We start from the raw sequence: 17109 nt of genomic DNA on the forward strand, positions 1-17109 counted from the left end.
TATGGCTTTATCTGTCTTTTGCATGTGGATGTCATTCCTTTGCAGGTTGTTGGTGAGATTGGCTTGAGCTTGATTGGTTAGGTGGTGGTGGATTGTAATGTTGGGTTTGACCATGAGGTGGACGAGTATTATTTTGGCCTTTATATGGTAGAGATGGCCCTTGTTGAACATTTGGATTGTTGCTCCACCTGAAGTTCAGATGATTTCTCCACCCCGGATTGTATGTCTATGAGAAAGGGTCATTCTTAGGCCTTTGATTATTCTGAAATGAGCCAAAAGCATTTGCCTCCTCCATCACAAATTCATTGAAGGATGGTTCGCTCCATGGGGGCAAGCTTCAATTGCATGATCTGTTGCGGTGCAAAAGGCACAAATCTTGGATGGTTCCGGCATCAATTTTTTCATCATATTGGTTAGATTTGCTATTTGAGCTTCCATATTAGAAAGAGAACTTATCTCATAAGATCCAGCTCTTCTGGATGGGTTTTCCTAAAGTTTAATTGGCCAGAATTTGCAGCAAGAAGCTCAAATATCGCTCGTACTTGCGTTGGAGTCTTGTTCATTATACCTCATCCTGCAGTTGCATTCACCATCATTTGATTCGATGCAAAAAGTCCATAGAAATTTTGTATTAGGAGCCATGCTTGTATGTTATGATGTGGACAAGAACTTAGAAGTCTCTTGTAACGGTCCCAAAACTCATGGAAGGCTTCTCCCTCCATTTGCATAATTTCCATCTGGTTTCAAATTTCATTTGTCTTTTGTGCTGGGAAGAAGTTTTGTAAAAATTGTGCAGCAAGATCTGTCCAAGTTGTGATGAAATTAGGTGGCAGGGAATGAAGCCATTCTTTTGCTTTGTCCTTCAAACTGAATGAGAAAAGTCTCATTCTTATTTCTTCATCGTTCATTCCATCGATTTTTATTGTGGAACATACTTCCTCAAATTCTTTGATATGCATGTTAGGATTATCTCCGGGATTCCCAAAGAATTTAGGCAATAGATGGATCATGCTCGATCTCAATTTGAAGTTATTCAAGGTAGTCATAGGATATACTATGCAAGACGGTTGCCCAGTTGCTTGAGATGACGAATATTCTTGCATAGTAACTTCCACAATTACAGATGTGGCCGCCATTGGTGACGGTGGAGGTGACTCGTCCATTGGTGAGCTTGGTGATGACGAAAACGGTGAGAACGATATAGGCAAGGGAGTAGACACAGCTAGTCGGATGTTCCTTTCTCTCAAAATTTGAGCCCGGATATCTTCTATTGTGCAATCTAAGGAAATGTCTAGCTCCGCAAGGGACACATGCAAATTGTTCTTGTAAGAAAAAGGAACAAAAACAAATTAAGATAAAATGAAACAACAATCAATAAACGAAAATGAACTAAGTACTCCAAACATACTCAAACAAAATAGATAAGCAGCCTTTCTAGTTCCCTGGCAATGGCACCAAAAATTGTTGTATTAATAATTGACACAAATTAATGTGCTAATCATCCAATTAAAAATACCCGCAAGTGCACGAACCTATTTGAGGTATAGATTTTGTAAGTATGGGGTCGATCCCACGAGTATTGTCGGCTTACTACAAGTTCTAATTTGAGTACGTAAAGAACTTATTTAGCACAACACAAATGTGAGATACAAATTGGAAGCTAAGAATGAGTAAAGAAAGGTAAAAAAAAATGAAACAAAACAAGAAATCAAAGATAAGCACAAACAACAATTTCTATCGCCTTTTTATCACCTCTGTACTCTGTATCACCTATTTATGACTTGTTTATCACCTGTGAACAGTGCACCACTGGACGCATGAACCACCACCAGCGCGTGGGTGTCTATATAAAATTCCGGTGGCCGGAAAAACTCCAAATCGCCCGCCAAGCTTCCTACCCTAAGTGTAAAACCTCATTTGAAGTCACTTTTGTTCTTGAACCTACCCCAAAAAGTCGACGGAAGTGGTTGAAATCGGAGGCCGAAACTGGCAGATTTTTCAATCGCTTATACGACTACAAACACACAGAAATTTCTCAAAACTAACACAACCAGCAGCAAGAACAGCTTGAGAGGTTTAAGATCCATACCTGGATCCCAAGATTTGGTTGCCGGAATCACCCGAACGAGCTCCGTGAAGTTTATTAAAATTTCGGCCGTTTTTCTACAATTTCCGGCGAATTCCAACGGCGGTGGCGGCTGGGATTGGCTGGGGTCGGAAGAGGAAGACCCGCCTGTCGTTTTGGGACCAATCCCGGCGCAAGTGGCGGTCGGCGGTTGTGGCTGGGGCATGCGATTGTGCTTTGGGGGGGGTGTCGTGCGAACTAGCGAGAGGGAGAGAGAGAGAAGAAGAGATCTGATATTTAAAACATCCACTTCGAATTATTTACGATTTTGCCACTGATGATGTTTTGCTTGTAACTTTCTCGTTACAACTCCGATTCAAGCTTACCACATGTCTACGGACTCGTCTCCGTATGACCTACGTAGATATACCAGCCACTGCCCCAAAATCCGCCCGGATTAAAATGACCAAATTACCATTACTCTGAGGGCAAATTTGTAAATTCATAATTTTTGAAATTAATTAATTCACTATTCTTTTTATTTTGGATCGGGATGTTACATAACGTGTGGGTAATTAATTGAATAAGAATCCCCTTAGCTCCTAAAGTTCATTAGACTAGCCTCTCTGCACGCGCTTCTGCGCGTGTGAGAGGCTTTTTTTAATCACACGCGTTACGCACGACTTCCAAAGTTCCATAAATATTTTTTTGCAATAGTATTAATTTAGATATCTGTTTCAACAGTTTCATATTTTAATCGCGCGAGTGTGATATATCGTGGTCTTAAAAGTTTTCCTTTATCGCCCATATTTTTCAAGACGTCTATCTTAGCAGTTTACATGTTATAAAAGAAAAAAAGGAAACTGCTAAGAAGGACGTCTAAAAAAATACATGCGATAAATGGAAACTTTTAAGACGACAACATGCAAGAATAATCTAACAAATATGATTAATTCGAAGAAGAATTCCATTCAAAAAGTTTTGAAAAAAAATACCAAAATTAAAGAGAGATACGTACCCCTAAAATCAAAACTAATGCTTGCTTCATTGATAACCCCCAGAAAGAAAATATAATATTTGAATAAATTTAATAGAAAGCAGAAAAGAAAATGGGGTAGAGTCTTGCACAAACAGCTAACATCTAAATCATTTTAAACTTTTTTTTTTTTTTGTCTGAATCATGAGGTGGTCCTGGATGGGCCCCAACTATGGGTGACACCTTTAAGCCTTAACCACAACCCAGACTAATCCCCACTCACACCGGGTCGGCCCGTAAGGGGTAAAGTGTTGGCCAAAGTGGTAACTCCGTACGAGAGCAGGGATCGAACCCCTGACCTCTCTTAAGGAATGAGAGTGCCGAACCACTCACACCAACCACCTTGGTTTCCTCATTTTAAACTTTTCAGTACAATGCAAACCCAAATAATATGGCAATATAGCACTTACTTCCGTTGTAGTGGTGCACCCAACCTTAGCAAGCATAGCGTAGTATTCGATTTCAGACTTTCGCAGAGGAGGGCAGTTGTTTGAAATTATAATCAACTTCCCTGTAATATTTTGCCCCAAAAAAAAAAAAAAAACCAAATCAGAAGCTAACCCAATACAAAGAAACCAAATCATAGTAAATCGTACCTTTGGAGTTACGACTGTCATGTACCCTAGAGTGTACTTGCCACTCCTCATCACCAGAGCAAGCCTGGTGTTGATGCTCTCATGTGTCTTCTTGGTCTTCTTCACTACCGCCATTTTTGAAGCTTCTGAGATTCTTCGCTTTGAGCCCTCGGAATGATATCTCACTCTGCGGCTGAAACCAAAAATCTCATTTCTGTCATTTATGCACATATGAAAATATCATAAGAAAAAATCCCAAGCATGATAGCAGATCAACAAACAACACAACAACAGGCAAGAATAATTTAACAAATATGATTAAGTTGAAGAAAGATTCTATTAAAAAAAAATTAAAAAAACCCAAAATTAAAGAGAGACCCGTACACCTAATATCAAAAGTAAATGCTTGCTTCATCAATAATCTGCAGAAAGAAAATATAATATTTGAATAAAATTGAACAGAAAGCAGAAAAGAGAGATTCGTACCCGATTAGTGGGATATGATATCAGGCTTGAAGATAAACACCTGAGTTTGAAGCTTGAAGATATATTGTGGTAGATTTTCAGAACTTTGTGGAAGAAAGCGTCAACTGCCAACATCACAACGTGGGTTATCCTTCTTTTGTGCAGTTATCATCTTTTATTTTATATTTTTAATATTTTGGTTAACTGTTGAATTTTCCATTTTGTCCACATGAAACTGAATTTGAATCAACAACCCAAAAAAGAAAATCTAATAAGGAGACCAAAATTTTCAATATGACAGTATATCTATATATATAAAGTAAAAGGCAGAGAATGGTGAAACATTCAAAATACCAGAAAATGTCATTGGTTAATGCAAACATTAAGAATTGAAATTATTAATTAAATGAAAATAGTATGGTAAATTCACACTTTTTTATATTTAAAAACATTAAAATTAAAAGAAAAATCAGATAATGGATCCTATTTTTATGGAACACAACTACCCATTATCTTTTTTAATTCTAAAATAAATTTAAACTTTTTTAAAAAAAACCTCTCGCAGGCACGGAAGTGCGTGCAGAGAGGCTAGTGATAGATAATGTGAGGATCAATCCCGTCTTGGATACACCTAACTTAAGTACCTTTGATAAACTTAAAAAACATTGCTGGTCATTAAGTTCAGTATAGTTGAAAATAATGGAAAACAGAACAACCAAAAGTTTCAAATTTTACTAAGAAACAAAGATATTGAATTCCAACTAATGTATATGAAAATTAAACTGAAAGCCTACTGACCCAGATGAGCAAATGCAGAGTAAAGACAAAAACAATTGAATTTCAAAAGAAAAGGAGTAGGGACTACACGGTTTTGGATCGGCATGGTTTGCCGCAAGAAGAACAGACGCGGTTGAGAACAGTTTCGGTTGACTTAGAGAAGTTGCAGTGGGAGGTAAGCTCGGCATGCTCTTGGGCTTCCTCCACGGACTTCAAGAGAGCCCCACAGAAATTCCATCAGGAACCACAAAATGAGAGAGAGAGAGAGAGAGAGAGAGAGAGAGAGAGAGAGAGAAGTAAAGATCCCACTGTTAGATTGTGGGTTGCTCAATGAGCATCTATTTTCACAGAGACAGAGAGAGATTAATCCCTGAAAACGAATTAAAAATTTAGAAGAAACTAGAACAGGGAAATCCACATCAAGTAACTGAAACCCAAATGCAAACCCACAAAATTCAAAGAAGCAGAAGATTTGGAACTCACTGCTTCAAGAGTTGGCGACCATGAAAAATTAGAGAGAGAGAGAGAAGTAAAGATCTAACCAGTCTTTACACTAGGTGTTCCTGCCTGGTTACTCGCGATTTTGATTTCTGAAGCAAAAAAGGGTGCCAGTAAAGTGGACGAAGAAAATATAAGTAACATGGTGGTGATGGGTTCTGAAAATGTGGAAACCGCCAGCTTTGTAGGTTCTGAACTCGTGGAATTTTTCTCCACGTTCTTCAGCTCTTCTTCTTTTCTAGGCAACCGTGGATTAAACTGTTCTTCACCCTTCTCCTGTGAGCCAAGCAAAACACGACTCTATTTTTCTTTTCTTTTCTTTTTAAAAAATCAGTGTTGTTTTACTATTTCACCCTCTTTTAATTAAAATTGTGTGCTTTTAAATTTTTTCTTTGACAAAGGGCATATTCGGGGTTTTTGAATGTTTTATCATTCTCTGCCTTATATATATATATATACAGTCCCCTTCTATTGAGGGATCCCTCAAATAATTTTATTTGAGGGATGCTCTTTAGGGTTCCCTACAATTTTTTTTCTCAATGATCCAAACCATCTATTTTTTAGGTCTTCATTCATAGATCATCCTTACAAAAAATTAGACAAATCGGAAACCGTTTCGATATCCAATTGTGTCCTACAAAATCAACGAACAACGGTGCATCAAGAAAGTACTCAAATCTTAATAACACAATTGAGTGGTCAAATCATATCGGATTCAAGTGATTTTTTGTAGAGATGATCTTTGAATGAGTATCTACAAAATAGACGATTTGGATTAGTGAAATACAATCCAGAGTGGGGCCTACAAGGGGTGTCCCTCAAATAAGCTTATTTGAGGGATCCCTCAATGGAAGCTCTCTGTATATATATATTATCAAGCAGTGTTTCAGAATGCTAAAGGTCCACTTTTTTTGTTTTTTATTTTTAAGGGGAGGGGAGGTTACCCCATCCCCAGGTCAAGGCATATCAAGGCCTCTTTGAGGACTTACAGATAGAGTCTTAGCCCCTTTTTAGGTTTTTACAGATTACCTACTAAGAGGGATTATCAGCAGCGAAACTCGAACCCAGGCCTTGATAGCAAAGAGAACGATTCTTACCAACTCAACCAATCCTCGTTGGCTAAAGGTCCACTTTTTTGAATTAAAACAAATGCCTTCCTTTTCAGTATATATTTGAAAATTATATTGACAATAGGAACGACACTAGAATTTGAAGCGGGAGGGCCGTAATATAAAACAAAGGCAAAACTTCACTTTTAGTCTATGTAGTTTGCCGGTTTTACTACTTTCGTCCATGTAGTTTTAATTTTGTCAATTTTATCCTCGTAGTTCAATTCGGAGCAATTAAAGGACACGTTTCAATTTCTGTCAAATTCCTCCAAAATCTGTTGAGTATTTCAATCCACTCGACCCATCTAACGGTAAAACAAACGTCAAAGCTGATATTTGGACTTAAGGTTAAAATTTGAGTGATTGTGGATGAGTTTAGCTCGAGTAGACCAAAATAACCCTCTACGTGAGTGGCACATGGTCAAAACTTAACGGAATTTAGATAAATTTGACATATTTGAAGTGTGTCCTTGAATTATTCTGAATTGAAAACGACAAGGATAAAGTTTACAAAATTGAAAACTATAAGGATAATTGACAAAATTGAAATTGGATGACGAAAGTGGTAAAGCTAAGTTGGTGTTGTTGTTGCACCAATTCAGCAATGATGGCTCATGACAGTAATTTTAACTTTTTTTTCTTTTAATATATAACTGCATATTTAACGGGGAAAGTGTGCATGAAAACAAGGTTGGTTTAAACTTTTTATCTCTATGTGCACCATATTTGTTGGGTTCTCTTATCCCATTTCTTATATGTTTTGTTGCTATGAAAATGCATGGTGAAGCATAATAAAGAGATGCACTTTCAATCCTTGCTAAAGCCTTTCTTTAACTAGCCTATTTAATTTATATATATTGTGAACCCATAAACATTTCTTGACTTGTTAGTTTTGGTTGGACAACTAAGATTGAACAAGGCTGAGCTTGATCATGGGGGTAAATCTCATGTTAGTGCACTTGGATGTGGATCCCTGCTTTTTGATATTTTGAACTTAAATTATGTAGTGGCTTGAAGGAATGAATTGGTTGCAGTAAAAATTCTTCGAGGAAGACAAATGAAATGCAAATGTCGATTCACTTGTGGTAGCTGTGAGACTTCAATACAATACCTATTGTAGACTTGATTTTTATTCTTAGATGACTTGACCCTTGTTTTCATCGCCATCACCATGATCAACTTTCTTGCTCTTGAGCATGGCGTTGGCTTGTCTCCACTTATGGTATTTACCAAACAAGAGCTCCATTTCTTCGAGGGTTCTGCCCTGTGTTTCCGGAAGCATTGTATAGAAGAAGACCCAAGCCAACACTCCAATTCCCGCGTAAAGAAAGAAGGCCCCGCCAATCGTAATGGCCTTGTACAAGGAAAGAAAAGTCATGGAGATGATGCCACTTACCACCCTGTTAATGGCTACTCCCAAACTGACTCCTTGCGCTCGCAGCTTTAGCGGGAAGATCTCAGAGCTATAGACCCATGTGATGGGCCCCAGCCCGATAGAGAAAAATGCAACGTTGAATAGCACCATGGTGATGCACAATGCGACGGCCCACGGGATTGTGCTGTCATGATGCTCGACGACCGTAAGCGCCGCACCGAGACACGCCAGGGAAAATATCATTCCACCCATGCTGGTCAAAAGCAATGGGCGTCGTCCGACCCGATCAAGGAGAAATGTGGCAATGAAGATGAAAATGGTCTTGATGAAACCAACGGCCACGGTTGCCAGTAGCGTGTGCTCGTAAGAAGTGATCCCGGCCTTCGCAAAGATCCTTGGGCTGTACAAAACGACAGAGTCTATGCCCGTGACTTGTTGAAAAAAATGGATACCAAGGGCTGCGATTAAAATGTGAAGAACGGCCGGTGTGGGATGAAGGATCAGTTGTCTCCATACACCTTCGCCGTGGCTTTGTTTCGTGACTGAAACAACGTCGTCGTTTAAGTGCATGGGGATGCCTGCAGCTTCTTTGATGTCGTCTAGCCTGAGTTGAGCCTCTTCCTTGGAAGTTGAGGTTTTGTCGAGAACTAGCTTGGCATCCCCGAGTCGTCCCTGCATGACGAGCCAACGAGGTGACTCGGGCATGGCTAAAACGCCGATGGCAAGAACCACCGCTGGAAGTGCGCCGACGCCGAGCATGTACCTCCAGCCCAAGTTAGTTGGGAGCTTGGAGAAGGCATAATTGGATACGTACCCCAATAATATGCCAAGATTGACAAACACCTAGACATATATATTTTCAAATAAACAAATTAATCAATTAGTATAAATTTCACACACAATTGATCACAACTCTTTTTCCATAGTTAATCTTGTTTTTGGGTTTGATTAATTTGAAATAAAATATACATAAGCCTTTGTAACTTAAGTGGTTAAAGTAGTTAAAACTACAGCTGAGGTCTTGTGTTCATATCCACCTCATCAATATTGAAGCAAAATATAAAGCATGAGGTACTTGTGGAATCTAATTACCAAAAAAGAAAAAAATATATAGTAAAGAGACAAACAATGAAACAAAACAAACCTCTGGGAAAGATGTGAGGAAGCCACGAGACAATGTCGGAGAGATCTCGACGGTGTAGACCGGGGCGATCATGAGACCGTAGCCGACGCCGATTCCAGCGACGAATCGACCAAACATGAGGAAGGCGTAGCCGGGAGCAAGACCCATGAGGAGAGCTCCGACAAAGAAGATGACTCCAGAGAGGACAACGGTGTACCGGCGGCCGATCCAATCAGAGGTTCGGCCGGCCAAGGCGGAGCCAATGAGGGAGTAGATATTTAGAGTGCCCGCAAGGACTGCGGTTTGGGTGTCGCTGATTTTGAGGTCGTTTTGGATGAAGATATTCGCCCCACTCATTACACCAATATCTGTGTACACAAAATTAATGTAATTAACCACACTCCAGTACAATTCATGCACTTTTCCCTCAAGGATTGTGATTAAAAATAATGAAAACAATAAAACAAGCGCCAACTTCAGGCTGACTATTTTCGGGGGCTAACAACAATAAGGAAAGAAAAAATAAATTTTATTTGGCTCGTGAATTTTGAAGAACTGAGGGTGTAAAGGATAATTACCATAACCCAATAAGATTGAAGTCGTGCAAGCCAAAATGGCGCAGGCTATAGCGAACTTGTTTGTCTTGGGTTTCTGTGGGGGATCAAAGTCTGCAATACGATGGTCGTTCTGGAGTTGGCCGGAGACAGCATCGTCATCGACTCTTCGGTCAGCCATTTTGATATTTGGAGAGAGAGAGAGAGAGAGAGAGAGAGAGAGAGAGAGAGAGGGAGGGAGGGAGGGAGGGAGGGAGTGATCACTTATCAATGAGCGATGAGGGAGATAGAGAGAGAGAGGAAGAGAATATATAAGCTAACTCCAACCTAAAGTAGTTGTATGGTTTCTATCCGTTTCCTGGAGCTGCTGTTGTTTTGGGCTGGTGCCGGCGTTGGTTTTGTTTTTGGAAACAAATTCTGGTTTCTATTAGTGGCGCCAATCAAATGGTATGCACTGCTTGAAATCTGATCAACAGAGAAGGATGAAGACACAAATGGATTAAAGGTCATGACAGGTTTCTTTTAGTGAGAAAAACAATAATGACCCAACAGTGGAAGAAAATAACAAAAAGGGTCAACTGTTCCTTCGTTAGACTTGGGTATATTAATTCTTGACCCAAAAAAAAATTGACTTAGATGTATTAATTGATCTCATTTTGGGAGCTCATGGGGTTGGTTGGTCCTCATGGACCGATCCATTCAGCTTGATATGCGGCCCTCAGGATAAGTTGCAGCATAACTAACTGCCTTGCACATATATATACGCTAATCCAGAGTGTTCCATGAAAGAACTAATCACAACGAAATTAATTGTCTCCATGCACCCTTTGGATTAGCGCTAATCCGGAGTGTTCCTTGAAAGAACTAGATCACAATCAAATTAATTGTCATTTTATCAGATATAAAAGTTTAGATGGTTCAATCATTACAAGATATGCATCATCTTCACAGCATGTAGCAGGCATCTTGACCAATGCCTTAGAGCATCTCCAAGGGAGATGTCAAATACCAAACATCAAATTTAAATTTGATGGCTGATGTGGCAATTTGACATCTTACACAGCTTTACACTCCACCTGATATGTCAAATTAAATTATTATTTTATTACATTTTAGTGTTGATTTATTTTTAATTAAAAAGAATAGAACAGAAAAAATAATAAAATATGTTGGCGAGTCCTTACTTAGTTAGGATTTTGGTTCCTTATTTCATTAGAATTTTGGTTACTTTCCAATTATTATTTAGTCATATTGTAATAGAGATTTACTTCCTATTGTAATTTATATATATTTCCTATTTTATTTAGGGTTAACATATCTTTGTACTTGTATAAATACCTCCATATTGGAGAAGAATAATAATATGATCGCATCTTAGCATAACTGAATATTTACCCTACTTTGTTTGACATGGTATCAGAGCCAGGTTCCGATCCTGTGATAACCTCTGCCAAATTGAGAGTCGTTGGCACTCCTCATTCCTAACCCATCATGGGTCTTCATCTTATGGTCTTTCTTGATGTCTCAGCTTCTCTATCTTTGAAACTTTATAACAAGTCTCTTTACTACGTGAGCCTCGTCACCGCGCACCGAGCCGTTGCTTTCCTCTGTGAGCCTCGTCACCGCTCACCGAGCTGTTGCTTTCCTCCGCGAGCCTCGTCACCGCTCGCCGAGCCTTTCCTTTGACTGTTCTGCCGGTCTCTGTCTTCTTCGGCTACTCTCTTGAGTTGCCTTTCCGCTTCTCAGTTTTGAGCACCTTATCTTTGTCTTTGTCTCTGTTCATGATTTGCTGGGTTTCCTCCCTTACTATTCTCATTTTCTGAAGTTTTTTCTTCATGGGACAACTGTATGCTACCACCTTCCCCTCTTGCATTTGTTTCTGCCACGAGACTGGCATGTTTGAGTCTCTTTACTATTATTCAATTTCTCTTCTTCCAAATCTCGACCCTTTACCAGTGTCGGATTTGAGGGGGAGTGCTGCAACTTTATTTGGGTGTTACTTTCTCCAAATCTCGACTCTCATACATCGTCGGATTTGAGGGGGAGTGACACCGCTGCTCATCTATTCCACTGCAATTTAACCACCTATCTTCCATGGCTGATGTGTTTCCACTGTGGTCATGCCCGTTGACCTTGTCTCTGCTGTTGCTGGTGCCAATGCCTTGTATTGTTGTTGATGATGTTTGTTATGTCTCTGCCCTGTTGCTCTTGCTGGTACCAGTGCCTTGTATTGCTCTTGTTAGTGCTAGTATTGTTGCTCCTGCCTGTTATGGTGCCAGTATTGTTGCTCATGCCTTTGCTGGTGTGTTTGCCTTGCCTTACCCTATTTTTTAGGGTTTGGTTTCTGCCTTATCTTCTGCCGTGCTCACAGGGTTTCTGTGTTCTGCTATCTACCTTATCTTCTGCCGTGCTCACAGGGCTTCCGTGTTCTGCCTTATCTATTGTCGTGCTCACAGGGTTTCTGTGTTCTGCTATGTGCCCTATTTTTTAGGGTTTGCTCTTGTGTTTCCGCTATGAACTTTGCTTTAGTTTGTCATTTGTTTCACTCGTAGTTGACAAAAAGACCTTCTCTACAATTGGTGCTTCTCAAGTATGGTGTTCTATAACTCGCTTGTCAAGTTGGGCGTGCGAAATATCTTTGCCCAACTTGAGGGGGAGTGTTGGCGAGTCCTTACTTAGTTAGGATTTTGGTTCCTTATTTCATTAGAATTTTGGTTACTTTCCAATTATTATTTAGTCCTATTGTAATAGAGATTTACTTCCTATTGTAATTTATATATATTTCCTATTTTATTTAGGGTTAACATATCTTTGTACTTGTATAAATACCTCCATATTGGAGAAGAATAATAATATGATCGCATCTTAGCATAACTGAATATTTACCCTACTTTGTTTGACAAAATATTCATTTGACATCTTGCTTTTGAGATGTCAAAAATAACATCTCAATCTTCAGCCTTCATTCCACATCAGCTTTGACACATTGGTTGGAGTGTGTGAGATGTTATTTCTAGCTGTTAAATGTTTATGTGGCATTTTTGACATATCGGTTGGAGATACTCTTAGGAACAATGGCAGAACTAGGTGGGCTAGCTAAAGTTATTAGCTTAAAAATTTAAAAATCTTTTTTATTGGTACTTACAATTTCTACATCATTTCTAGAAATAAAAGTAAATATTAAATCATATAAACCATGATAGTTCATAATTTCATTGACTAATTTCCAATATTTTTTTTTATACACAATATTGGTGAGGGGAAATTGAACCTAGGACCTCGAGTGCAAGGCTAAACTAATATCCACTAAGCTTTAGCATAAAACAAATGTTGGTGTGAGTCAAACTGAACTTTCCTATTAGGAATAGAATTTGTTCCTATTAGGAATAGAATTTATATTTTATTATAATTATCTAATTTGAGTAGAATTAGGAGATTTTGTACAAATTTCCTATTTTTACCCACTCAGTATGTAGTGTTGGAATTTTAAAAAGGTTTTAAAAATTTAACCGTTTTGATGTATTAAATTATTTTGGCTTTTTTATTTTATTTATTGTGGGGGTTATAAATATTTAATTTTCAGGTTTTATTTCTATATTCAATGCCTTAATTTTCTAGTTTAATGTGGTAAAGGTTACATGTTATTGGATGCCTACAAAAGGCCACTCCTCTTTCACATTTGCACAACCACAATACATCATCAGAATATCACATACCACAATCACCACTACAATCTAATTCTCTCATCTTCTACTTTTTATACTTTCTCTACTTATGTTATTATTTTGGGCAATGGTTATGTGACTTGGTTACCTATATCCGTCTATGAACGTGCTCATAGACGCTATATTTTAGGCAATGGTTCTGTGACTTGGTTCCTCTCCATATCCTCTATATCGTCGCCTGTCTCCATGTCTGACGTCAACGACTCTATTGCCTCACCTAATTCACCTACTACTACTCCTACCTCTATTTTGATGGTTCACACTAAGTCGTCCCCTAATCTACCCTTAGGATTCAAATTGAATGGATCCAATTATGAGATATGGGCTTCAATGATCAAACTCCATGCTACTACGCAAAGCAAATTGGGATACCTAACTGGCGATACTGTTGACTTGGAGTGAAAGAAAAACTGCTTGGGCATTAAGATAAAAGGTGATGATCATTATGATTGAAGTTATCTGTCACGACTTGACTCCCCTAGCACGATATTGTCCGCTTTGGCCCCCCTCTCTGCCCTCACGGTTTTGTTTCTGGGAGCTCACGAGCAACTTCCCAGTGGGTCACCCATCCTGGGATTGCTCTGGCCCCCAACTTGCTTAACTTCAGAGTTCCTAAGAATCCGAAGCATGTTTGTGCCTAATAAATTACGGCCATAAATTGGCCAAAAGGACCTTCCTCGGCCTTAGCACCTATTCATGAACTAAAACGCGGCGTTTTTGCCTTCCTCAAAACAAAGGAAAAGTTGCGAAGGCATAGTCATCTCGGCCTTACAACCACGGTATCATCAGGTCGAGGCCGAAGGACGAAGGGGACACGGCCGAAGATATTAAGAGTCAAATCGTCATGTGGCAGCCGGGTCCCACACTTCATTTAATGAAGTAACGCCTTTGACTAGCAAACCCACTAGCCGCAAAAGGGCATTTAATGCACGAGGGAAGAAGGGAAGTGACTAAAGTCAGGATTTGGTGACAGATATCAGAGTGGTTAGGCGCAAACATACTTACAAATATTCTTACAACATAAGGTCAGATCACCAACCACCAGACCATGACATTTATTGCGTCCCCACGGCCAGAAGCGCAGAACCCACGATCAGGGCGGCGGCCGAGATTTACCAGGATTCATGGGGTCACACCACCATGCTTCACGATCCCAAATGTCGATTAGACTACCCACTTGCTCTGATCAGGCTCCACCATGCAGATTTTCAGCCTCGATTACTCATCCAAGAGCTCTTCCTATAAATACCAAGTTCAAGCTACATTCGAAGGGTTCAAACACCAAACCAAAAGCCTCCCACGGAGCAAATTATATTTTCTTGTAATGCACTTTCAATATCTTTACTTGCTTTCCTAGGAGTAGTGTTAGGTTGTAAGGAAAATTCATTCATCAATATATCATACGACCCTTGATTTTCAAGGCACCGGAGCACCATCTCTGTTACTCTTTCATTCATCCCATATATCATACGGCCGTCACTCCCTGAGCAATGCGCCGGAGCAACGCCCAAAATCCACCATCAACACCACCACTAAATGGCCTTGTAGCTCAGGCCGTGAATCTGACGGTCAAGATCAGTTCCTCTCTCAGCCACAATCGTTTGATTAGGAGTCAAACCCAAACAGGCGCACCACTTAACCATTTCATCTACATCACCATCTCGACGCACGGTAGACCGTGCTGGCACGCCCGCGCACAACCGCACCGCATCCAAAAGAAGGAAGCCACGTGTTAACGCATATCCCCTCGGCCCGGAGCTCCAGGCCGTGAGATTTGCGTAGCCAACAAAGCCAGTGAGCTCCCAAAAGGCCTCGTTCTTGGAAGAGAAGTGCCCACACATTTAAGCACTTCACCTTTCCCTCCCCGAGCGATGTGGGATTGCTCACCGTTCTTGTTTCCCCAAGACATAGGTCTTACATTATCTCATAAATATAGCTATCGTTCTCAGTTTCCTATAAATACAACATTTGGTTCTTTAAATCACATTTCTCTCTTCAGTACAGCATAGAGGCAATAGAATGAAACCCTAATATATATACAGAGAGAGAGAGAGACAGAGAGACAGAGAGACAGAGAGAGAGACACAGAGAGAGAGAGAGAGAGATAATAAAAAAATTGAGTGTGAATGCAGTGGAAATTGGGAAGTCATTTTACATTTGTTGCAAATGCATTAGTGTCGAGGTAGAGGGTTTCTTAGAGGCCTTTACGGGGATTGATTTAATTAACTTTCGTGAGCACTATATTATGGGTGGTATTGTAATTTGATGGATGTTCTTGATATTGGGTGTTTAATTATTTGATTAATGTTGGCATAATTATATGTACATTGGTAACATTTAAATGATTACATTTTTTTAATGAGATATGTGAAAAGAAGAACTATATCATGTCATGGAAATTGATTTGAGTTCTTGGGTTGAGAAAATAATGATGAAAAAGAAGGTAATGGAAATGATCTTTTGTGTAGTTGAGTCTAACTCTTGGCAGGTATCAAATCTCAGGGATCCCACAGTGCACATGGTGTTTATTAGGTTATGCAGGGCTAGAGATATTCAGTTAGACAAGATGACTAACAAAAGGGGATTTTATGGGATGATTGAGTTGGGGGTTAGTTCATATAAATAGACATTCAGGACCAAGTGGTATAAGCATGATATGGGACGTGTAGGTCTCCTTGTCTAGTTATATGAATTAACAAGAATAGATGTAGAGCATACATGCATTATTATTATCGATATGATATTTGACTGAGCGATTGCATGTCACTTAATTTAGTTTTATCAATTTACCGTGAAAAGGTTTATGTCCTTACAGAGCTGTGGTTTGCTTACCCCTTAACAAATTTCGCAGGTACTGAACCTGAAATCTACGATTTGAGATGAATTTGGCATGTCTATAGAGTATATTATGTACATAGCTTATGGTTGAATAATAAGCTACTCTTTTAGAGAACTCTTGAGTGGTTCTAATTTGTAAAATAATGTAATGGTGTAAGATTTCAACTATTGTTTCTGTTTAAAATTATATGTGAAATATTTATTTATTTATTTTAATATTCTTCACATTTTAGTTTTAGTTTTTATTAAATTCTATAATTAAGGTGTGAAATCACGTCTTAATCTAAGATTACGTAAATTCGTGGGTTGGGGCGTGACACTCGTCCCGAGCAAGAATCGAGACTTGCAAAGTGGGTCAAGTCAGCAGTTTGGTCAAGGTTGCACTAGTAAAAAAAAACCCTTGCGCGACCAAACTTTGCGCGACCAAACACAATTCGTCGCTCAAAGTGACTTTGCGAGACGAAAATTAAAATCGTCGCACAAAATCACTTTGCGCGACGACAAAGCATCGTCGCTAAAAGTAACTTTGCGCGACGAAACACCAAAATTCGGTGCACAAAGTCTTGCGCGACGAAGTGTGGTTCATCTCGCAAAGTCTTTACAAAAATAAATAAAATAAAAAATTATTTTTAAAAATTTTTGGATGACTTTGCGCGACGAAATAATAATCTTCGTCTCGCAAAGTCTTTACAAAAATAAATAAAATAAAAAATTATTTTAAAAAAAATTTTGAATGACTTTGCGCGACGAAATAATGATCTTCGTCTCGCAAAGTCTTTACAAAAATAAATAAAATAAAATAATTATTTTGTTAGAAAAATATATTATTGTAGTTCGGATTGGGATTTTGTTAGAAAATATATATTTTAAATTGACGATCGAATTGGTTCCTTGTATTCATATAGGGTCAAGGAGTGTAGCTGTAAAAAATCATCAAAATCGAAATTGAAATAACCGTTAAATCGTGAC

The 17109-nt window shown here is 39.0% G+C and overlaps 1 pseudogene; it reads right to left on the reverse strand.

Annotated features, from left to right (window-relative positions):
- Positions 1 to 6989: 6989 nt before the first annotated feature.
- Positions 6990 to 9758, reverse strand: LOC110756325 (putative polyol transporter 2 pseudogene; annotated as a pseudogene).
- Positions 9759 to 17109: the final 7351 nt, after the last annotated feature.

This window comes from Prunus avium, chromosome 8 (assembly GCF_965620075.1).
Source record: "Prunus avium chromosome 8, drPruAviu1.hap1.1, whole genome shotgun sequence".
NCBI classification, from domain to species: Eukaryota; Viridiplantae; Streptophyta; class Magnoliopsida; order Rosales; family Rosaceae; genus Prunus; species Prunus avium.